This window comes from Phyllopteryx taeniolatus, chromosome 22 (assembly GCF_024500385.1).
Source record: "Phyllopteryx taeniolatus isolate TA_2022b chromosome 22, UOR_Ptae_1.2, whole genome shotgun sequence".
Classification (NCBI taxonomy): domain Eukaryota; kingdom Metazoa; phylum Chordata; class Actinopteri; order Syngnathiformes; family Syngnathidae; genus Phyllopteryx; species Phyllopteryx taeniolatus.
The window spans coordinates 2,125,621-2,150,798 of record NC_084523.1 but is presented as its reverse complement, the minus strand read 5'-3'; positions in this window follow the sequence as shown (position 1 = coordinate 2,150,798).

Genomic DNA, 25,178 nt, shown 5'->3' with positions numbered 1-25,178 from the left:
TCTTTTGCTTGTCACGGAGGTCACTCAAAGCAGGCTCTTGTTCTTCGCCTTTGATCCTGGACACCCACTTTTTGACTGTGCTGTAGCCTATTGCAGCTTCCCCATACACATTTTGCAACCTTTTGAAAATATTTAACGGAGGTTCCCCTTCCAAAGCAAGAAATTCAGTCACAGCTTTCTACTTCTGTAGGCATCCAATAATGATGTCATTTCCAAAATGGAAGACAGGAAGAGGGCAGGATTAAACAAAACTGAAAAAAATTAATAAACCTCAAAAGTTTGAGTAGCAAATTCGAGCAAAAGCTGGATTTATTTGCTGGCGAATGTTTTTCATCCCTCCAGTCCGGTCCAAAAACAATGGTTGGTAGATCTTTACATTGGAAATCCAATCGTCAACGGGGGTGGGGTTGGCCTGTCGCTGCCACCCTGTGCGGTGACGCACTTCGCACATGCCAATGTCTGCCACTGCTCTTAATGTAACCATTTTGGATATTTTTATTCAAGCTTAAGGAATGTCTACTGGATGTACTTGTGATATTAAAATATTTAATTTTTAGAAAAATCTGCAAAAAATGACATAAACCTGTTATCACTTTCTCATTATGGGATATTTTGTGAAGAATTTTGGAATAAGGCAGTGAAACAACAAAGGGAAGAAGTATGACTGATGCAATGTACAGTATATTGAATGAATGGCTGTAATGCAGGATATGGCAAAGGCACCTACGACAACACGTGGACCCATAATAATAATAATAATAAAAAACTTCAACCTTTATTTATCCAGATAAGGGACTGTACAACACATTCACATTTGCAATGCTGACCTTACACAAAGCAAAAATAAAGCAAATACATATACATGCATATATAGTTTACATAGATACAGGACGCAGTGTAATAAACAGTTTTGCTTATGTTCAGTGATAAATGCAGAATGGAATATGCTGTTTAATGTGGGAGTATTTGCAGATTTATTGAGATTTTTATTCCAAACCTGAGTTATTGCCCATTTAAACAAGGCCATTGTTTCCAAATGTTTGTTGCTGTGTTAAAACTGTAAACTATCCTCTATGGGTCATGAATTGGCCACTTTTGTATTTGAGTTGAGATGGCAACGTGTCAAACAGAGCGGTGTCACTACTCAAGAGTTCAGGTTGACCTGTCAATCAGGCACTTTTACAGCATTTTAAAGTTTACAATGGCGTGTCATAACCTTGTAAATCAGTCAGCGTGGGCCGGCTTCTGCCAAATCGAAAAGGGCCGCCTCTTGTGTCAAACCAACCTGCACTGTTTGTTTACCGCTAAACACTGGCTTTGACCAAAACCAAATGTTTGCCTTGTTGTTGACATTTAGGTGTGTTTTACGTCAAAAGTAGTTCGCAGCAGAGGATAGAATAACCAAGGCGGGAAGTACAATGGGAACAAAAGTGTTCCTTGTTGTCTCCCATTAGGAATTTCCACTGTATACTTACTCATTGCTTTCTCTTGTTGAACCAAAAATCTGAAAGGTATAATCAGAACATTATGTAAATCTAATGGAGCTTCATTAGCAAAGCCTTCCACCGTCTTCCTGGGCATGGATGCATGGATGCAGCCATGCAGCCCACCAGTCAGTGATGGATGCTGATTGAATGTCATTACTTAGCGTTGCCGCTGAACTCCTGACCTAAAAGCCCCCCTGACGCAAGGTAGAGTGGCGGTTGCCGGTGCGTTGCGCGACGGCATCGCCTCTATCCAGGCAGACGGATGCGCACGCCTGCTTGGCCAGCTTTAAACTCTCACACAATAGATACAGCCCAAAGAGGATTCAATATCATATGGCATAATCGGCCTCTAAGCCTGAACAAGGGGAGGGGGTCCCTGCGATAGATGCGCTTAAAGCACTACAATCCCATTTCATCTGCTTATATTTCCTGCACTCATAACTTTTAGGACTTATAACAAGCTTGGGTCAGTGTCAGGTCAACCTGGAGATTACCCTGTTCATAAGTGAGGCAGCGGGGCAGTGGCGGGAGGGGGGATCGTTGTCCTAATTTTATTTGCTGCCGTTTACCCGCAGGATAACATCCTCTATTGCTTTCTAATTCTCTCTCCTGAATTCTAGGATATAGTTATCAGGGGCTCCGTGTCGGAGATTTCCATTCTTCAGAGGCGGGGGGTAATAACGCACAAAACAAAACTAGTGCAGACCACACAGTCGCATGCAGAGATTCTTTTCCAAATAGCATGTACTGTCCTGGGAACCCATCCATCCATTTTCCATCCCGCTTGACTGACTCGGGGCGAGAGGCGGAGTGCACCCTGAACTGGTCGCCCGCCAATCACAGGGCACATATAAACCACCATTCGCACTCACATTCACACCTACGGACAATTTAGTCTTCAGTTAACATACCATGCATGTTTTTAGGATGTGGGAGGAAACCGGAGTACTTGGAGAAAACCCACGCAGGCACGGCGAGAACATGCAAACTCCACACAGGCGAGGCCGGATTTGAACCTGGGTCCTCACAAATGTGAGGCGGATGTGCTACCCAGTCGTCCACCGTGCCGCCCCTGGGAACCCGTTTAAACAAAACACATGAAAAGAGGGTGGGAGCTGAAAATTGGATCACAACTTCTCCTTCATTTCCTCATCTTTTCTTCTCTTACCCCCCTCTAAGCTCTCTTCACGTGAGATAGCAGGGCTCCTTAGCGGCAGGTTAATCCGACTCCAGACCCCCAAGAGTAGAGGGGAATGTGATGAGAGGGGGTTAGTCAAACATGGGAGTTGGAGCGATATCAAAAGTATCCTCCCAGAGCTTTTTTATCAAAGCCTCTCTGTGTTTCAGGAATACCTTTGCTATATCTTACTCCCGCTGCTTCTCCTCCCCCTTAATGGACTATGGGATCATTTCTTTCCCCTAAATAGACAAGCTGGCTTCCCTGCATACTCACCATTTACTCAAACACACTCATGCGGACCGCTGCATACTTAGTGGCTATATGGCCAGAGACTGTAACAACATCTCGTTTCTCTCCCATGAGACACTGCCGCTACCTTATAAGGCAGAGAGAGGTGAGCCACCCTTTCCATGATGCATCAGCCAAAACAAAACTCCCCCTATACATGTTCCACTGCTGCGCTGGTCACCCAAAAAAATATAAATAAAAAAAAAAAAAAAAGTCTTTGCAGAAATAAATCTAAGGTCCAACAGTTTCAGTGATACACGTGTGCGAGGCACTTATGCAAAAGGTAACCTCAGAGAAAGAGAGGTCCAGCAAAATATAAAATGTCTAGACTGACCAGCGGGCCGCTATTTTAATGTTTGGCGGTCATGAGTTCCAAAAGTGCGTGTCATCATGGTTATGAGCAGTGTAAACAAGAGAGTGTGTGTTCTATTCCCCTTGTATTAGTTTATTATTACTGGAGAGGGGTGTTCACTGGTCCAAAAGTGCAAGAGCCTCAAATGTATAGCTGTCCCATGCAGAACAACAAAGTCAGACCTAAATCTGTGATGTCATGCTTGATGGATGTAAATTTGAATTTGGAATTTGTGAATATCTGGAACCAAAGCACTGCTCCCAGACTTGAGAAGACCTCTCTGTCACTCAAGGTAATTTACCCCATGAGGCTACTTATTTTGTACCTTTTCCAGGACCAAAAAGGTACATCATCAAAATTTCCAAGAGTAGAAAAGCAATCGTTTGAATTCCTGTGACCAACTGTAGGTATGTGTCCTTCTCCCTCAGTCTCACTTTAACTGAAAGACAAGAATGGCCCTGATCCTGACCAAGAATACCATGTAACTTGCAAGGTGGGGGTTTGGCCACAGTGGAAAAAGAGAAGGATGGCAGCGTGCGTGCGGGAAGAAGAGGAGTCCAGAGACAACTAAATGGAGATTAAGATTCAAATAAAAGACAGAGAAAGGGAAAGACCACAGGAGGACTAGAGAGAAGAGGCTTATGTTGCACGAGGATAAGGTTGAGTAGCACCTCTGGTTAGGTGGGGTTAACTAATCCGCACCACAGTTCCTCCCCCTGGGAGCTTGACCACACTCTAACCACCCCTCTCCTGGAGATTCCAGGCGATTTCTCTCCAATTCACCCTCTCGCCCAATACATCCTGACTGACGGACGAGGGAGGGATCAGGGATGATGTTCTGACAGCCTCAGGCTTGACGGTTACCGACCTGCGTATTGATTTCAAGCCAAAACAACCTTTTCAGGCTGTTTTCACACTCTGGAAGATCAATGGAAGGTTCTAGGACATGTTTTTATACCTTAAATCACACCTAGAGAGAGACTTAATGGATCTTAAAATCTTAGCAGGCATTGTTTTTTAAATTTGCATAGATATACAGTATATTCTTACTTTTATTGTTTTAACACAGCAATCCCTTTTCATCTTCCCATGGGCTCCCCACCTGTTGGAGGGGCCATAGGGGTCGGGTGCAGTGCGAGCTGGGCGGTGGCCGAAGGCAGGGACCTTGGCGATCTGATCCCCGGCTACAGAAGCTGGCTATAGGGACGTGGAATGTCACCTCTCTGGCAGGGAAGCAGCCCGAGCTGTTGAGTGAGGTCGAGAAGTTCCGACTAGATATAGTCGGACACGCCTCCACACACAGCTTGGGCTCTGGTACCAGTCCTCTCGAGAGGGGTTGGACTCTCTTCCACTCTGGAGTTGCCCACGGTGAGAGGCGGCGAGCAGGTGTGGGTATACTTATTTCCCCCCAGCTCGGCGCCTGTACGTTGGGGTTCACCCCGGTGGACGAGAGGGTAGCCTCCCTCCGTCTTCGGGTGGTGGGACGGGTCCTGACTGTTGTTTGTGCCTATGCACCAAACAGAAGTTCAGAGTACCCACCCTTTTTGGAGTCCTTGGAGGGGGTGCTGGAGACCGCTCCCGCTGGGGACTCATAAGGGTGTCCACACGTGCACTTGGCACCAGGACACCCTTGGTCGCAGTTCGATGATCGACTTTGTGGTTGTGTCATCGGACTTTCGGCCGCATGTCTTGGACACTCGGGTGAAGACAGGGGCGGAGCTGTCAACTGATCACCACCTGGTGGTGAGTTGGCTGCGATGGTGGGGGAAGATGCCGGTCCGATGTGGCAGGCCCAAACATATTGTGAGGGTCTGCTGGGAACGTCTGGCAGAATCCCCTGTCAGAAGGAGTTTCAACTCCCACCTCCGACAGAACTTTGCTTATGTTCCGGGGGAGGCGGGGGACATCGAGTCCGAGTGGACCATGTTCCGCGCCTCCATTGCTGAGGGGGCCGACCGGAGCTGTGGCCGTAAGGTGGTCGGTGGCGGCAATCCCCGAATCCGTTGGTGGACACCAACGGTGAGGGATGCCGTCAAGCTGAAGAAGGAGTCCTATCGGGCCTTTTTGGCCTGTGGGACTCCTGAGGCTGCTGATGGGTACCGGCTAGCCAAGCAGAATGCAGCTTTGGTGGTCGATGAAGCAAAAACTCGGGTATGGGAGGAGTTCGGTGAGGCCATGGAGAAAGACTTCCGGACGGCTTCGAGGAAATTCTGGTCCACCATCTGGCGTCTCAGTAGGGGGAAGCAGTGCACCATCAACACTGTGTATAGTGGGGATGGGGCGCTGCTGACCTCGACTCGGGACGTTGTGAGTCGGTGGGGAGAATACTTTAAAGACCTCCCCAATGCCACCGACACGCCTTCCCATGAGAAAGCAGAGCCTGTGTTCTCTGAGGTGGGCTCTCCTATCTCTGGAGTTGAGGTCACCGAGGTGGTTAAAAAGCTCCTCGGTGGCAAGGCCCAAGGGCTGGATGAGATTCACCTGGAGTTCCTAAAGGCTCTGGATGTTGTGGGGCTGTCCTGGTTGACTCCTCTGCAACATTGCGTGGACATTGGGGACAGTGCCTCTGGATTAGCAGACTGGGGTGGTGGTTCCCCTTTTTAAGAAGGGGGACCGGAGTAGGTGTTCCAACTACAGGGGATCACACTCCTCAGCCTCCCTTGTAAAGTCTATTCAGGGGTGCTGGAGAGAAGGGTCTGTCGGGAAGTCAAATCTCAGATTCAGGAGGAGCAGTGTGGTTTTCGTCCTGGCCGTGGAACAATGGGCCAGCTCTACACCCTTGGGGTCTTGTTCACGAGTGAGGGAAGAATGGAACGGGAAATCGACAGGCGGATCGGTGCAGCGTCTGCAGTGCTGCAGACTTTTTTATCGGTCCGTTGTGGTAAAGAAGGAGCTCAGCCGAAAGGCGAAGCTCTCAATTTACCGGTCGATCCACGTTGCTACCCTCACCTATGGTCACGAGCTGTGGGTCAAGATCCCGGATACAAGCGGCCGAAATGAGTTTCCTCCGCAGGGTGTCGGGGCTCTCCCTTAGAGGTAGGGTGACAAGCACGGTCATCTGGGAGGATCTCAGAGGAGAGCCGCTGCTCCTCCACATCGAGAGGAGCCAGATGAGGTGGCTCGGGCATCCGATTCGGATGATTTCCGGACGCCTCCCTGGTGAGGTGTTCCGGGCACGTCCCACCGGGAGGAGACCCCGGGGGCGACCCAGGACACGCTGGAGAGACTACGTCTTTCGGCTGCCCTGGGAACGCCTCGGGATCACCCCCGGAAGAGCTGGATGAAGTGGCTGGGTAAAGCTACTGTCCCCGCGACCCGACCTCGGCTAAGCGGTAGAAAATGGATGGATGGATCCCTTTTCGTTTATCTTTACAAAATATCTCATCTGATTGACTGTAAATGGCAGACAGTTGTCAAGAAGCAGCATATCTCCAACAACCTGTTGCATTTTGTTTTGTTTGCAGTGGACTCTCTGGTTCCAAAGCCCAAAACCTTACGGATGAGCTATTGGTGGCAAAGTGGTGTCCGAAGTGTGATCACAACTACTCCTTCATTTCCTCATGACAGAATTGCTTCTGTTCAAAAAGAACATTTGGACCCAGTCCGTCAATATGGTCATCCTCGTCAGTCTCTTTTACTAATAGAGCGTTTCTTACTCAAGCCTTCCAGACTGCCAACTGTTTTAGTCTAAACAGCATTTTGATGGTGCCACTCCGCCTCCCTTATGCCATAATTTGGCCGTCTCGCTTCATCCTCCTGTTGTGAACACACACAAGTGAGAGTTGACCAGACGTGGAGTCACAGACCCAAAGCGAGACTGGGAAAATAAAGGGGAAGGGGAGTGGTAGCCGCCGGCGCCTGGTCACTTTCTGCTGTTGATCTTAGTCGTGGTCATACACAGCTAACAGCTGGCCACATACAGTATAAATGTCAGCGAGCCGCGGACATGAGCCAGTGTCATGCCTCAGTCACAAATGAGCAAAGAGCTGTTTTGACGCATTATTAGCAAAGACTTGAGTGCTCCCACAGTGGAGTCTTGTCCAACTGCTGTATTAGCTCTTCATAAAGAACCACTCGGCAAATAACATTACAAGCAAACTCGTACTTGCCCAGGAAATTCAACTTGACAGATGGCTGCCTCTCTCTACCATCCATGCTCAATAAATTGAATTGCCCCATAAATGTTTTTATTGGCACTAAACAGCCATGTAGAGCTACATAGTAAGCGTTATCTACAGCAAATTATATATATATATATATACATACACAAACACAGTATGCGTGTTCAAGTAAAAAAATAAAAAATATCCTAGCCATCCTGATTCTAAACCGAGACCGCTCAAGCCTGCCAGATGAACTTCTTATTTAACTTGTTTGGCATTGTAGCGCTTTGCATGTTTAAAAAGCATGTTTCCCGCTCTGCGAAAGACAACAACTTCTTGGCCTGGATTTGTACGCCGTGGATACACCAGGGGGGCATTAATTGGAGCATAATGATATCAGTGCAGATTTACCTGGGCAGAGTCCCGCAGTGAAATGGGTCATAGGAATGAAAGGAGGATGAAGCTTTTCGGCAGGGAAAGATTGCAAGATGTGAGAGGTGTGAGAATGGTGGTTGTGGTATGGAGTTCAGGAAGGCTTAAAAATATGATTTTATTTTGCTGGAATTGGCTCGTTTCACTTCAGAACTTTAGTTAACATGTCACCATTATGTAGAAATCGACAGCAGGTCATAAAAGAGATGATAGAAACTTTTGGGAAAATGGCTGGGATTATAAATTCAAGGAAGCTGATTGGTCAGGCCAGGTTTCACGTCAATCCAGGGTATGTATAAAATGCACAGAGGCTTAAAGTTCTACGAGCTACAAAAAGTACTGATGTACTCGAGCAATATTCACTTCATAAAAAAGCTTGAAAGAAGCTAAGTAGCATGGGGTCATTATTATCAGTATTGCACAATCTTTTGTCAAAATGCTGTTTTGATTCAACCATATTTGCCCCTTGAGTTCTGGCCCCTTTGGATTCAATTCGATTCAGCCAAGCAGATTATCAATTCGCCCTTTGATGTCAGCCAAAGATAGCATTAGTTGAGTCGTAAACTCAAGCTGTGTTAGACACAGGGGATCTTTTATGTAACAGAATCGCAGCCTCTGACTTGTTGGCATGCCTGTAAATCGCTCAGTCTATCTGTGTTCGGCCTTGTTGTGGTCCACATTGGTGCCATTCCAGACCGCATTCTCCAGGAAGACAGAGAGAGACATTGTGTGTCTAACACCGGATAAATATAGTCGTGACTTTTAAAAGCCCCGTAGTTTAGCATGTCAATTCATTTTGGCAGGCGCGGGACAATTGCAGTGTGAAAAATCCCTAAACTGAGTTCAGCAGAGTTGTTCCAGTGATAGCGGGTTTGTGCAATAGATAAAGTTGGACTCATGTAAAATGGCAATACAGCAAAGACACGGTATAGCCATAGTATACATAGTAATTATATACACGAGTAGAAACAAGGTGCATTTATAGTAAACACATCAAGGTGTGGGCTTGCCTTACAGTCAAGGGAAATCACACTCTGCTTGTACAAGCATGTGTCTGTTATGTGTTAAATTTGGAACTAGACAAGAGAGAAGCTTACATGAGAAGTTTGTGTCTTAATGAGATATGTGGGATAATTGAATACAGCTAACAGAGAGGAGACAGGCGGCTGTGAGGGGGTTGGGGTGGGGGGGGGGGGGGGGGTGCATTCCGTCTCACCCCTGCCATCATCTTACAGAACCACTTTTTCTAGGTCTATTTGGACAAGTGTCTTCTTTAGAAGGATAAAACAAGAAAAATGCTGAGGAGGTGAAAAGTTCAGGTCCGGGAAACCTGCTTTTTCTTGTTGATTGTGCAAATTCAGCACAACCTGAAAAAAACTTGGCCGCCGTCCAATTTCCCTTCACTCAATTACAGGCGCCACCTCGGAGATTCATAGAACGGCAAATAAACCTCCATGCTAATGCACTCAATCGATATGGAAAATCCTCATCAGTCTCATATTCGTGCCTGACGTCCTATCACGAATGCATAGGTAGTACAGTATGTAATGTGAGCAACACTAAGGGGTCTGAACAGAGCATGCATAATGGAGGTCAAGGCCATTTTACGCCATAGTCAAATATCCTGCCGTGAAGTTGACACTATGCTAATTTCATTTCCGCTTATGACTCATTGAGCGCATGAGTGCTCATATGTATACATTAGGCAAATAGGTAGTAGTGTGTCATTATTGGTAAAGGTGAGTCACAGCTAAGCTACTGTATGTTTATCCAGCTATGGCTGACACTCGATAGGGATATCCCCAGGAATCGGGACACTCCTTGGACCAACTTCTCCCCCCACCACCAGCCTGCAGCTTTGTTTTACTTTATTTATCCTGGGAGGGTCAACTTGAGCACGCCAAGAACACACAACAACTGCTTAGCTGCAGCCAGAGCTCTGCTATCAAGAAAATAGGATGATTAAAATAGAAATGTAGAATTTTTGGCAATTAGACCCTCTTAATCTTCATTGGGGTAATGTCATGAGCTATACAACAGGATTATCCTTCATAGAATTCTTGCTGAGAGAGCTTATTCATGTGACCCACAGCAAGAGTTGCCATAATGCCATAAATAATAATTACACAGTAAAAACAGAAGTGAAAGTAATCCAGGAGGAAGTGGTTAATCTTAGACCATAGATAAAATAGTTCAATCTCACCTCAACGTGAAATGCTTTTATATGGTTGTCAGATGACTTCCTGGTAAACAAATAACACATATTTATTTGTAATTATTTGGTTTCATTGCATCACAAAATAAGGTAAATATAGCTTTAAAAAAAAAAAAAAAAAAAAAACGTCCACTGTCAGTTGTCAGTTAGCATCATGCGATTCAAATATTCGAGTAAGGCAGGGGTGTCAAACTCTTTTTTTTTTTTTTTTTTTTGTCTCGGGCCGCATTGTAGTTATGATTTCCCTCAGAGGGCTGTTAGAACAGTGAAACCATTCATTCATTCATATAAATGTTTAATCATCACCAAAACATATTATTACCATTACACAACAAATTGAGGGATAACTAGTTTTGAAATCAGAAGACAAGGATAATAGTTTGTTCAAGTATTGTTTAAGTTTCTGTAGAAGGGTTTGGTAACAGAAAAATGCAATATCTCAACATTATTGTTTATTATTATGACAATTTTGAATTTGGGTACAGATTTTAGCAAAAATCACGGAAGTTGACGAGCATGATTTGCTTTTGCGGGCCACATAAAATGATGTGGCGGGCCGCATCTGGCCCCCGGGCCTTGAGTTTGACACCTATGTCGTGAGGCAGAAATTTTGAAAAAAATGACTGAGAAAATTAGTTAATAGAGTTTGCTCCATAAAACAATTAACATGCTCAAGAAGCGAAAAGACCTATAATAAGTCATAAAAAGGCAGATGATAAGTCACAAAAAATAATATGGGAAAACTTAATTGTGGAATGTTGTGGAATATTTCCGTAACACGTCAACATTGGCTATTGTGGCAGCAGGTCGCCTGTGGTTTGTGTCACTTGGCCCAACATTTGTGTAGTTCCTGCTTGTTTGTTGCCACATCACACAATGGTAGACTGTCATATTGACATTCAACAGAACTTGTAGTGGCTAATCGTCAATGGGTCTCTTGGGGGAAAAAAATGTCATAAACCAAAAAAAAGGTGTGACAAGATGTTGTCTTGTAAAATCCCCTTATTATGTTGGTAGACTATTTGGTGATATTGATTTTGTTTTTAGGCCGATGCTGATTACGATATTTGGCAGAATACATTTCTGATAACCGATCAATTGGCTGATTAAGTTTAAAAATGTATAAAGAATAAAATAACTTTTTTTTGGTCCCTTAAAACTTACATGTAGAACAATAAAGATATAAATTACAGGCAGAACATTTGACTATTTTACAATACTTTAGTATCTAAGTTTTACAACAGAGAGAAAAATCTGCAAAAAAATCAGCCAAGTTTTAGTTGAAAGACTGTTTTCTATGTCATTATCTTTGTCTTATGTTGTAATGTGTTAATATGTAAAAAAAAAAAAGATAAAATCGGCAAAAAGTCGGACGATTTTTGCCGATTTGAAAAGGGCTACGATCGATTAATCGGTTGGGCCCTAATTTGTAGTCACTTCTGGTATTTTGATGTTAATTGAGCTAATGCTACGCCTCTACTATTGTTGAGTGTCATGGCACGCACTTGAATGGGAGCTAAGACCATTTGGTTTGATTGCATTTACACTTTTTTTGGGGGTCCTGTTCGGCTGCTAGGTCAAGCAGAATGGAGGATCTGCATCCCTTTTACGCTGGAACAGTTTTACTGGGTCAAAGTGGAGTTTTTAAGCTTCCGCTGTGGTTTCTTAGTATTATAATTGAAGTTTATTGAGAATCAGAGTCGAACAGAACAACGAAGACAAAAGACAAAGCACCAATAGTAAATGAGGATGGGAAAAGTAAGTCATTACATTATCTACAACAATGAAACATGAAATATGAGTGTTGCATGGGGCTGTAGTGGTACACCCTGTGAGGGAAGGACAGGACAAGCTAGAACAGGACAAGGACAGGAGAAGAAGCATGCAGGACAAGGGTCGTGAACCCGGTGTACAACTCAAGTGTGGTGGGATTGACTATGTAAATTATAAAAGTCTATAGGACGAGAGTATGAGTGAGGGGCTACACAAGCAGTTTGCATATTCATGAGTTATTTGTCGCAATAAGTGAGTGGCCCCACAGCCAGTGAAAGACTCCCAGGGGTGTGTGCCTGCGGACACATGCAAGTGAATTGACACCGTTTTACATGCACAAAGACTGACGGAAGTGTCCTGTAATTGCTGTGGCCGCACCGCGGAGGCTGAGGACCCCACCCAATCAATCGAGGGCCGGGATCGGGCCCAGGGGCACTTTATAGTGCAGAGATGGGTAGTTCCAAGTCTAAGTCAAGTCGAGTCTCACGAATACAAAGTCAAGTTGAGGCAAATTTCTTAAAATTGGCGACTTACGGCTGTTCCCCATCTCTTGTTTATTGTGAGCGTTTGAAGTGCAATATGTTGACATATTTTTCTTTTAACTTCAATATTTACAGATGCTAACCAGAGGTCTTTAAGAAACCCCGTTACGTCATAAAAGCACTGCATCAAAATTACGAGGCTGTAATTTAACATGTACCGTACACAAAATGTTTTTAGTAGTATTTCAGCATACTGTAGATAATTGTCACGTTCGGGCAAAAACTAACAAGAGTCTTGTGGTTTCGAGTTCTAATCGCCTCTTTTTAATGAACTTTCTTTCAGCTGCATTCACCTTTCTCCCCATTCCACACCTTTCACCGTCTTCTCGTACATTTTGTGCTTCAGCGTACGCGTTCCATTCCCCCGAGGGTGAATAGATAGCACACAAATGCCACAGCAGCACAGTCTAAACTATCCAGTGTTGCGCCATTGCTGTTCACACCTCAAACACAAGGGCTTATGATACAGTAGTAGGTGTGAAAGGAGTTTATAGGTTTATATTGGGACATGCATCGCTTTTGAATTCCTGTTATGGATGTCTGTGTTCTATACATAGAGACATCAAGCCATAGAAGGTAGGTCACAGCTGTTGCTTTCAGGGAATCATCAATGTTGCATGTCCAACCATGGGGGTGGGGGCTCAGCCATGTTGGCCAAAATGAGCATGCCAAAAACTTGAATGTCACTCAATAGAAAGCGGACCAATAGCAATGCAAATAATCCTTATTTGGATCATTACCAGAATTCTGGATCAGAGTCATATGTTGAATCAATCTGTCCAGACCATGGATCATACCATGGGTCCTTTTTGTTGGTTTTATGGATTTTGTTCGACTACCACAACACTACAGTTCCAATGGTCAAAATAGATGAAAATAACACATTTTAATAGAGAAAAAGAATTCTCCCCGAAAAATCAGTTTCCACTATATGCAGTAGCAAATTGTTCAAAATACTACTAAAGTCAAGAGAACGGACTCCAGATAGACAGTACTAGAAGTGTCATTTGATTAATAAAAATGATTTAAAGTTACTATACAAAATGATTATGCTAAACTTGGGCCAAAAATTTGGGGGCAAATCAGCTTGCTTTTAGAAGATAGAGGTGGGGGCTATGGGTGTGGTTTAACCTGACAAAGGCCAGAAGTGACTTCTTCTTCAACTTTATCACAACAGAATATTGCCCCCCCCCCCCCCCAAAAAAAAACAAATTGTATCGACAGTACTTGATGATCTGGCAAGGTCCTAATGGATGTGATGAAAAGAACTTCCATCCAATCACCTTTTGAGTTTTCTTCCCGGTTCGAAGCCGTTGCTGCCAGTACTCCTGCTAATGCATTCATGAAACAAATCTGTCGTGAACGTTTCAATAGATTCTAGTATCATTCCAACAAATAATCATTTAAGACTCATCTCTAATTGCCCCCTGATAGTAACGGGCCCCAAATTAGCACTCAACTCTGGTCCAGCCATAATAAAATTTTCAAAGACAATCTATTGTTGCTGATTATGATTAGAAATTAGATTGATGACGCTCAGACCGCCCTCGGTGACTACTGCTCATTTTGTTCGCCAGCATCACATGCAGGGTGACCGAAGACAATGACGAGGGGACGGTGGTACAAACGCTCCCGATGCACTTGTATGTGAAAGGTCACACGTATGCCGACCCCTGTTCAATAAATGCATGGAGACTGTCGCGTATTCACGCGCTTGAAGAGCTCCACTCAGCGATACGATGGTTCACCTCCTCACGTTGTGATCTCCACAACCCCTTTATGTTAGCGTCTGAGGACTGAGCAGAGGCACATAAAGGCGGATACTGTGTTTACAATGTGTCCTTATGCAGAAGGGAGGCACCATGTTCTGTCAGATCTTCACATGATGGATAGAGGAGGCACACGAGGTTAAACACATGCGCCAGACATACAGTACACGCCTGCACAAAAATAAAACCTACAAATCATACAATGTTCTTTTTGCTCTGGTTAAAGCACAGACAAGACGTTGTTTTTTTTGTTTGTTTTTTCAAATCAACAAAAGAAAATACAGTTGTAAGTCAAGGTACTTCTGTATCATGAAGTGAGTGCTTTAAGGTTCGTGTAATCATAAGGGATCACAGAAATTCCAAAGAAAAAAAGTTGTTTTGTTTGTTTTTTTTTTTTTTTTTTTTTTTTTTTCCAAAACATTAATGGCGCGCGCACATTAGCTCCCTCCCAGGTCAATCATCCTGGTGTATTCAGTCATTGAACATCAATTGAAGCCCAGTGAGAAATGAAGCTGAAGTGGCACAGAACCAAGCATATGAATAACAACGTCAAGGGCTTTTAATTATATTTTAAGGTGTATAATCTCACTGGATCCGCCCGTTCCTATTCATCCAAATGAAATTTATTTTCCATGCAAATTTCTCTGAGGTGGGTGGAAAACAAGCAGAAATGAGCTATTGAAAAGCAGCTGTCGAGCTCCTTTTCTGGTTTTGTGACAATGAAGGTTTTCCAGATGAAAAAGGAGACTTTGAACACTGCAATACAGATGGTAGGACATCTTGTTTTCAGCAGCTTGTGAACAGAGCAAGTTCTGTACATACTGTACAGTATGATGAGGCAAGGTTTTCTCAAGACACTTTTTTAAGCAATCTATTTTTTAATGTAATTATTTTACAATGGGACTATAAAAGATACAAAGAAAGCTTTTTAAAGTAACTTGGAAAATATGTCAGTTTTCCACTAATTACAACACATTTTTTGTATTAAGTCTTACTACACTTTCATAACCACCACTTCGGTATCCTATTTGTTCAGGTTTTGGTATCATTTTTATTTTGGGAAATGGAAATTGGAATATTGTACACAATGAGATATGCCTGCAAGGTGTCATCCGCAATGGCGATTCGGCCTGTGAGGTTTTTTTTTCCATTTTAGAGGTGTTTTTTTGCGAGAAAACTTTGGTCCAATTCCCAATTGTACTGCTTCATAGCCAGATATTTTGCAAACATTACCCAAACAAATTCCCTTTTATACATCTTCAGGAGATTTTGGAGGTATTCTCCATCCCTCCACCAAGATGCTTCTTTTTTGTTGTTGTTGTTTTTTGTTTTGTTTTTGCTAGCAGGATTACAGAAATGTTTTGTGGACATTGCAAGACTCTCTATAATACATGATTTGTAATAACCCGATTCAGGCATATACAAGAGGAGGGTACCCTTGAAGGTGAACACTTTGGTGCTCATCCAATTTAAGACTGATCGGCCTTGGAACAGGTCCACTTTATTTGATCATTGATTGGTTTTGACCTCATATTTGGACGAAAAAGCCCACTTGAAGTTTATACAGCAACAAAATCATCTTGTTTCACTGTTTCATCAGGCAGGGGACTTCCAGTGGTGTCCCATCATAGTGCTTTCCTTCCCCCTGGACCCAAGAGTGGCCTGGCTTTTTTTGGGGAGCAGAACGGAAGAAGAAATCAGAACCTCTTACAGGCCCTCTTTTTTTTGCCGCAGCATCAAACGACACGGTGACGCTGCAGAAGCTTTGATCACGAGGCAGGACGGAAGGGAAAGAGGGCTTCTGGCAGGAGAACTCAACCGCAACGAGCTCATAAAAAGAAACCAACACAAAGGTGGCAGGACATACAGTGAGAGGACATAAAGACACTTTTTGACATGCTAAGAACGTGGTGCTGTTTGCTTTGAATCCCATGTGTGTTTGTGCCCGAGGCAAAGTCCTGCAGTGTAATAGTTCACTATGAAAGCCACTAAGGACTGTTGATATACCAAAGTTTGGCATGGTCTTGATAAAATGCCTTTTAAAACCATATAGTAAAGTACTTGGAAAGTACCCAGACTTTCAGAACAGTGTGGCATGGTCGTTTTGTTATCTGTTTCATAGTCTGTACGAGGGGCAGTCAAAAAGTAATAAGCCCAATTTTCCTCTACATTTATTGCAACAGAAAGGCACTGTAGGTATAGTAAAGTAAAGCCCCAAAAGTGGGGTGTTTATCGCTACTTTTCCGTATAATCTCCCTTTTTTTAACACACTGTCCATCAATGAACGAGGGAATGTATGCCAGCTTCATAAAATTCTGTAGGCCAGTTTTTACAGCTAGCTACATTTTCGTAAAGACTTCGGACGTTCCGCCGCCATGTGTTTTACGGAGACTTGGCTTTGTGAGGCTGTACCCGATGGCGCCGTTATGCTTCCCGGCTTCCATCTTCACCGGGCAGACCGCGACATGGAATCATCGGGGAAAACAAAAGGCGGCGGGATATGCTTCTATATCAACGAAAAACTGTGTACGGACGTCACGGAGCTCAGCACACACTGCAGCCCGCATTTGGAGTCGCTGTTTTTGAACTGTAAGCCATTCTACTCGCCTCGTGAGTTTGCATCATTCATTCTCGCTGGTGTCTACATTCCGCCTCAAGCTAACACGAAAGAGCGTCACAGGTCCCCTGCAGTGTGCCTACAGAGCGAACAGGTCAGCGGATGATGCAGTCAACATGGGACTGCACCTCGGGTCCTACGCGAGGATCCTGTTCGTGGACTTCAGCTCAGCGTTCAACACCATCATCCCTGAACTCCTTTCCTCCAAGCGTCTCCAACTCAGCGTCTCGCCTGCCATCTTCCAGTGGATTTACAGCTTTCTGACGGGCAGGACACAGCAGGTCAGGCTGGGGGAGGCCACCTCATCCACACGCAGCATCAGCACTGGGGCACTCCAAGGTTGTGTCCTCTCTCCACTGCTCTTCTCTCTCTTCACGAACGACTGCACCTCAACGCACCCGGCTGTCAAAGTCCCGAAGTTTGTAGACGACACCACTGTCATCGGCCTTGTGACGGGTTTGGATATCGACAGGAAGTGGAGCGGCTGGAGCTGTGGTGCGGCCGACACAACCTGGAGCTGGACACGCTCAAGACTGTAGAGATGATCGTGGACTTCAGGAGGCATCCTTCGGCACAGCTGCCCCTCACGCTGTCCAGCTGCCTTGTGTCAACCGTCGAGACCTTCAAGTTCCTGGGAATTACAGTCTCTCAGGACCTGAAGTGGGCGATCAACATCAACTCCGTCCTCAAAAAGGCCCAGCAGAGGGTGTACTTCCTGCGGCTTCTGAGGAAGCACGGCCTGCCACAGGAGCTGCTGAGGCAGTTCTACACAGCGGTCATCGAATCAGTCCTGTGTTCTTCCATCACAATCTGGTTTGGTGCTGCTACAAAAAAGGACAAACTCCGACTGCAACGGAAAATCAAAACTGCTGAAAAGATTTTCGGGACCCCCTTACCTACCCTTGAGGACTTGCACGCTGCCAGAACTAAGACAAGAGCGTGCCAAATCCTCTAGGACCCTCCACATCCCGGTCACCGGCTCTTCCGGCTCCTTCCCTCAGGTAGGCGCTACCGATCAATGCAAACTAGAACTAGTAGACATTCCAACAGCTTCTTCCCTCTTGCAATCAACTTCTTAAACAGCTCACCTACAATTCCATTGCAACATGCTGGCAATTTTTTTTGTCTTGAGTTTGTTGTCACATTTCTGTGGGGCCAATTATATATTGCTCGTGCACTCACTGTAGTAGTCTCGCCACGCTGCACTATTTGCATATCTGTTGTTGACCAATACTGGTCACTCATGCCAGAGTAGCATCTGCTCCACTTGCACACTGACTGAGGAGTATCTGCAACATTTGCACAATCCACATTGTCCCAGATTATCACGCTACTAGTCACTTTAAATTGCATACACTCCTTGAAGTCTCAGGCACCCTTCGCAAAATGGTCATTGCACCGGACTATTGCTATATTAGTCATTCAAACTGCTCTAAGTGCGAGAGGATTCTGCATCTTATCGGCATTACGAGATAACTAGCAACCCGTTATTGCTCAGCGACTGTTTTTCTCAATGTCTTTATGTCTCAAAAGTGTTCTCTTGTCAATTGACTGTCTGTTGTCGTACTAGAGCGGCTCCAACTACTACAAATTCCTTGTGTGTTTTTTGGACATACTTAGCAAATAAAGATGCTTGTGATTCTGATTCGGATAAGAGAAATTGGGCCAATTAACATAATTCAGAGTATCAGTTTCTTGTTCATTTGGTGCAATAAATTACTGCCCAGTATTTTTTTTTTTTTTATCTTTCTCTAACAGAGCTATTTCCAGTTCAACTGTGTTGAAAGTGACATTTATTTATTTATTTATTTTTGTGCCTTGTAATCTCAATGGAACTTAAAACTTTGCCGTGGCAGCATACCATTTATCAGACTTTCACACATGTAATGTTTTGATTGGGCTGGCGAGAACAAAGCTGCAGCTTATGTCAAAAACAGCGACAGCTCAGCAAAGATTTGTATTACTTTTCCCCGAAACCTTGTTACGGCTGCTTTCATCAATCAGCTCGCCCGCAGAGCTTCAAGAGTGCGTTGACCCCCGCCCCCCCCAAACCCCTTCGACACACACCGCAGTGCTAATCCGGGTCCGGTAATACACTGCTGATATTGCTATTTAGCTGGTTATTGGACATGTGAGGGCAGTGAGCAGCCCGGAATGATGAACGTCCGAGTGCCAATACATCCGGAACATTCAGTGCGTCTTGCCAATGGGTTTTTCCATTGACCCCAAGCACCTCTTCTTCCTGAAACTAACCTAATAATACTTGATGAAAGCACAGATTTTAAATCTTCTATACAACCTTTTCCAAAGTGTGTGTGGGTGTGTATCCTGACTTTTTTTTTTTTTTTTTTTTATATAATGTTCCCCACCCGCACAGGTGACATGTGGCAGCATTCCCAGCAGAGTTGTGTGCTGATCCGCAACGATCGAACATCGCCTCCAATTCAACGCTACGCCAGGCAATTCCTTTTTTTCCATTACAGGTACATTAATTGATAGGGATTTATTTTCATATAAATTAATACGGGCAGTCCCAGTGGAAAGCACACACAATGATGACAATAGCCGATGTTTAGGCTTCTTTCGTGTTTACGTATATCATATTTGTATAAATAAATGATATACATGTATTTAACTTTTTCCCTGAAGACACCAGTCATAAATAAAACAAAATTTTAGCAAAGTCAACTTCGAACCATCACGTCATAAAAGCTCGTTAGTATAACATACACAGGAAGTCCGCGAACCTGTTTTCCAGGTTTGGTCATATAGTGCTCCGCATATAGCGGATTTCCATTTTGCTGAGGTCTAATTTGAACATATTTGAGGTAAGCCCAACTCACAATAAATCCCTTACAAATGTGGATTTTGGGCTTGTAACAGTTAGCAGTCCCATTCAAAATCTCCATGGAAATATTTCGACTTATATCCAGAGCTCCATGGAGACCACCAGAAACATCCTCTCCTTGCATGATTTTTTTTCTACATACTATTTACCCTATCATTGTTTATTATTTGTTGCCCACTTGTGTGTAGTAACTCTTTTTTTTTTTTTTTTTATCTGTATTTTAAATACATTCTATAAAGGTGTCAGTGCAATAACAACACTTGTTTCAATGGAAAAGTCAAATGAGAGTTAGTGTTTGTACGGTTGTTGCAAGCAGTGGGTGTTTTAAGGCGGGCCAGGCCTCTGAAATGGAAAATTAGTCAAATAGATGTGAGCGAGCGGGAGTGTTTACCCCCCAAGTCGGTGCGGCTGAAAGACAAACACAAGTCGTGCATGTCAAGGTGTTTTCCGTGTCGGAGGAAAGTTTGCGATAACCTTACTCGTAGTTTCCTAATCAGCTGAGAGGGGGACAGAACGGCCCCCATTTGGGAAGAGTTGGCCTCAGTCAGCTTGGTCACACACCCCTACTGGTTTTGATGGGTTTGTGTGACTTTCCATGTGTGTGCGTGTTGTCGAGTCCTGCACAAATAGAGGCAGGGGGTCCTGTTGACGAACCAATTAAAGAGCAGGAAGAATGGGGGTGGACACGGGCGGCCAACGTGTTTTGCCCATCACTCAAATTAAACATGGCAAGCAGAGTAAAAACAATCTGGTTGTTATTGAGTGATGAAAGGAAAATCTATTGGAATTATGAACAGAGTTTGGATCTCATTTACTTGAACAAAAGACAATGTAAATAAATTTAGGTGTAATCCAAAATAGTTTGAAAATACAAACCAGCACGTTGTGATAGCTAAGAGTTACAACTCACTGGGGGTCTTACATTTTTTCATGGTCATAACCATCCCATTTATATGCTTCTAAACCAAAACGATTTGAGTCGTAAATTGGAGAAAAAGGTCAAGCGCTAAATTCAAATGCCTCCTCTGACGCAAGATGTCAAACGCACTTGACAAAGTGGACATTGAAAATTTGATATTTTGCCACGATTACACACATTGATTTCAAGTAACCCAACGATGTTGATCTCCTACTGTACATTACTTTTGGATGAAATGTCACTATTCGTGACAACAGGCTCCAGCCACTGTGCGCTCCAATACAAAAGCAAGGCGGCGTCCTGAAACGCTGCATTCATACTGTGGACCCCTCCCTCACCTGCATCATAATTGCATTCCCCCAAAACCATTGTGGCATGTGTCATAGCTCGACAGCCAAGTAGGTGTTGTCCAAACCCAACCAGTTCTTCCGCCTTGGAGAAGATCAATGGAACAAAACATTTTTGGAACGTTCTTTCCCCATCATTAGGGCCCATTTACATAGTTTTAAAACTATTTAGATGACAACAACATATCAAAACAATCACTCGACACATTTTCAAATCAACTAATAAGCTGTAATATACGTCATACCAGTAGTTGGTGAGTCGGTGATGTCACTTGCCCTCGAGGGTTTGAAGCCGAAACAATCTTTTGAATATCGTTTATCGGCGTACGTCCTCGCAGACGTTTTTTGGTTTTCGGAGACTTCCATTTCTCGCAGGCCTCCATTTGATAAGTGCTTTCAAAAACCTCAACCTCTGAGACAAAATTTGCAACATTCCAAGCCGTGTCAGCTGTGTGAACGCACACATCGGACACGGCGATGTCCCACAACTCCAACACATCGTGTAAACGCCGTTAAGCATATGTTTATTAAAATGCTTTTCAGATTTGCGACGTTAGTTTATTTGTTTTGGTTTTTTAAATCTCAGAATATCGACATTTCGACACATTTTTTGGTTTTATTCTAACAAAAAGCGCATCGAGAAGCATGTCTTATGAAGTTAAATGAAATTTTATACAAATAAAAAAATAGTTCAAGTACAAATAAGCACCATGCTAAAACTGCTGCAGTATCAGTACAAGAACAAGCTAATAATCTCCATATGGCAAGCCACAGTGGCTGTGTGAACGCACGTGTTGGTCTCATTTCGGTGTGTTCTGTCTGAAAGGGGACGCTGAAGCAAAGCCCTGCTCTATCGTTAACGCCTCTGATATACCAATTTACCCGGAATACCTCGAGTGCGAAAGAGTGATCAGCTGGAGTGGGGATGACTCAAGGGTTCAGGGGTGAGGCGAGAAGAAGATGTGAAGTGGAAATGGGGAGAATGGGGAACGGAAAAAGGTTGTGAAAACACAGGGAACCAGCAGAGGCAATAAAAGAAGAAATTGGAGGTGGGGGTTTGACTCGCAGGTGTTTGTTCCCTTTGAAGAGGGGATTCCTCCCTTGCCTTCGAGGAAGAAAATAATTAACACCTTGGTGGTTGCCATGCCAACACAGGGCTTCTCATTGGCTTCTCAGCAATGCGCATTCCTGGCCGTAATTACCCACAGTCCAAGGGCCGACAATCTATCTGCTCCATCGTTGGAGGAATGAGGCGGCAGTGTTGGTTTGCATACAATGCGGCGCTTTGAACGACGGCACAGAAGTAGCGGCGGGCGTGGCGAGCGTACGGCCTTGACGCTCCCAGGTAACTCCTCCTCCAAGAACGCTTTGGGCTCCAGAGATAAAGCTTCACCGTTGACATGACGATTAGATTACCGCTGCTAATATTGACAAGGCCGGTGCACAGGGAATAATTGGACATTTTGCATATAATTGTTACATAAGCGCCAAGTCTTGTTTTGATTGCGACCAATTACAGCAGTAAAAAGGGCAGTCTTGTATTTCAAACTGCTGAGTGTGCAACGCCCATCGACGCGCAATGAGTTGGCTCTTCGTTAGGAGACATTTCATCACTGGGGCTGACGCTTCTCGGTGTATTCTCATTAACTCTGTGTGTGTGTGTGTGTGTGCGTGTGTGTGTGGCCGTGGGCTTTTGTGAGGACAAGACAGAGAAGAGTGTGGCTTTTCAAAGCGGAAGGTCATTGTGCTAATCAGCATCATTAGCCCCAGTGACCCAAATGAAGTATTACAAAGAGGATGCCACACATGCAGTGAAAGCAATGCACCTTTCGCACCTCCGCTTTAAATCCAGCCGCTCACCAGGCAACACGACTCAACACCGCTAAAGTAGCGTCGTGCGTTTCTCGGGGTTCTGCCGCAGGTGCTCACAAGTTGCTGACCGTCTGCAACGAGTTTAGCTACGATTCCAAATGTCGAATGGCAAGTGAATGAAGCATGAAATGGATCGAAAATACTCTGTTTTTGTGTCTACGTGATAGCTATGTGCCTTTAAAAGGCGGGGCCTGGTGGGCAGGGGCACCAACAGCGGGTGGCCACGGCCGCCCATGTGAATTTTTTGGCCACCCCCATTGGCCAGTCAGTCACATCAATTTACACATTTAAAAAAAACAACAACAAAAAAAACATTCTTATAAACTGCGATATAATGGAGATATCCGCGACACACAGGCAGATAATGTACTATCCACACACACACAAAAAAATCTGTAATATAATGAGGGCGCAAACGATGAGCACGATATTGCGTGGGAATACTGTATAGGTGACGCTGCAAAAGCTTTTTTCCAGATAAGTAAGCCAAGGGTGGCATTTTGTTGTTGCGGCAATTAGCTGGAAGGTGTGCGAGGGTCCGACATCGGCGACTGTAATTTGCTGGCAATTGTCCAGTTTTGTCTAGTTCCGTCTCTGGTTTAAGGTTCGAGGCAATGATTATCGGTCGACAACAAGCGCTTACATACCATCAAATGAGGAAATTTCTGCTAGGGTTAGCCCAGATGAACTGTCAATCACACAAGCACCTTACACCCCATTAATTACGGAGATCATGTAAACCAGGCTGGGACCAAATTGAGTCAGAAGATAATGCGGAGCCCCCCCCCCCCAACCCCACCTTCGACTGTCATTGTTCACTTCACTGTGAGCGCTCAGGTGTGAAGGATTGGAGCGTGGGGGCGGAGCAGAGGGGGGGGGCGCTCTTTTTATTGTTTATTGTGCCGGCGCCGTAGGTGTCAAGGCGAGGAGCTCCGAAGCCGCTTTTTGCGCCGTTGTCACTGTGTCGTGCCGTCGGAACCTGCGGATTAAGGTCTTCAGTGTTGGGGGTTACGAGCTCGGCTGTGACATGTGGCCATTAAGCCCCGCTGTTGAATTAATAATGATGTGACCGTGAGCTTCAAATTGGGGAGCGCGTGTGTGCGTTTGGGATGTTTCTGCCAGTGTCTCCACACATTGCGGTACATTTTCTTCTGAGCCTTCTGCGCGAAGGCAAAATAGATGTGTGTTCATGTGTGCGGCGACAAGACTGCTGACCGGGCAGCTCGTGTCCAAGCTCGGGCCCTCACAGACACACAGTCAGCAGTATGCCCGTCAAAGAAGAGAGCCAATCACGTCGCTCGGAGCGCGGGTCAAAGGGCCGAAGGGAACCGACGTGAACGCACGCTGCGTTCGAGAATGCTGGGAAGTGTGAACTATCCAACCTACGAATACCAACAACAACAAAAAAAAGAATAATAAAAAAATCTATACAGCAGTTTTATTCGTTTATCTCCGTGTCTATTTTTAAACCCAAGATTACAACTGGTCCTTTTCAGGCCCTGCTGCCCACCTCCCCAGGGTTGCAGCCCGAGTGGGGGGGGATTTAAAGCTTTGGTCTCGGTATCCTCTTAAGACAGGGATGGGCAGTTAAATGGATCAAGTCAGTGAGGGGAAGTGGAGCACTGAGCTCCAACTTCTATGTATACATTTGCGTAAATTATATAAGGACGCGTTGCCGCTCAGGATTAAAAACCGACGCAGCTGCCTGGGGGGGTTACTTCTCTTCAAAGGTTGAGCAATAGACTTACAGCGTAATTACTGACGGGTAAATAACAATCTCTTAACAAGGATCAGAGGGGAAATTCCATTTAGAGAGCATTTATGTCAGCTGCAAAGTAAAACTTCGACGTGTAACGTCACTATGATCGTTACAATTGCAGACATATTCACCTTGAGGGCAATCTGTTAGAGGGACACCAGGGGGGGGGGGGAAAAAAAAAACCCAAAAAAACTCGTTTTGACTTGGGCAATGAAAAAGGAACTTGCTTTCCTTCTGGAAAATTTATATTTTACACAGTTTAGTGGCAGAGTATTTCCTAAATTATATGAAATGGGATTCTCGTTTCATTTCCTCAAAGAGACATTAAATCACATCAATATTGCACGTAGAGACTTTAAAAGGCCGCATTTTAAAGGGTGTTGGTGGAATTAAGTCTTTTTTAATGCGAAAATAAAGGGAAATACAGTACAAACGGCTCATCTAACATGAAAATAAAGTAGCTATTTTACATAACAGTAACAGTTCAATTTTATGGGAGAAAAGTCAGATTACAGTCATAATTTCATGTCACAAAAGCCGGAATACTGTAAGAATAGAGTTGTAATTCGACAGGACAAAAGTTGGAATTTTTCATTTCCAAAGTGGGACAACCTATCCATTCATTTTCGATACTCTCACAGGTGAGCTGGAGTCTCTCCCAGCTGGCTTTGTGCG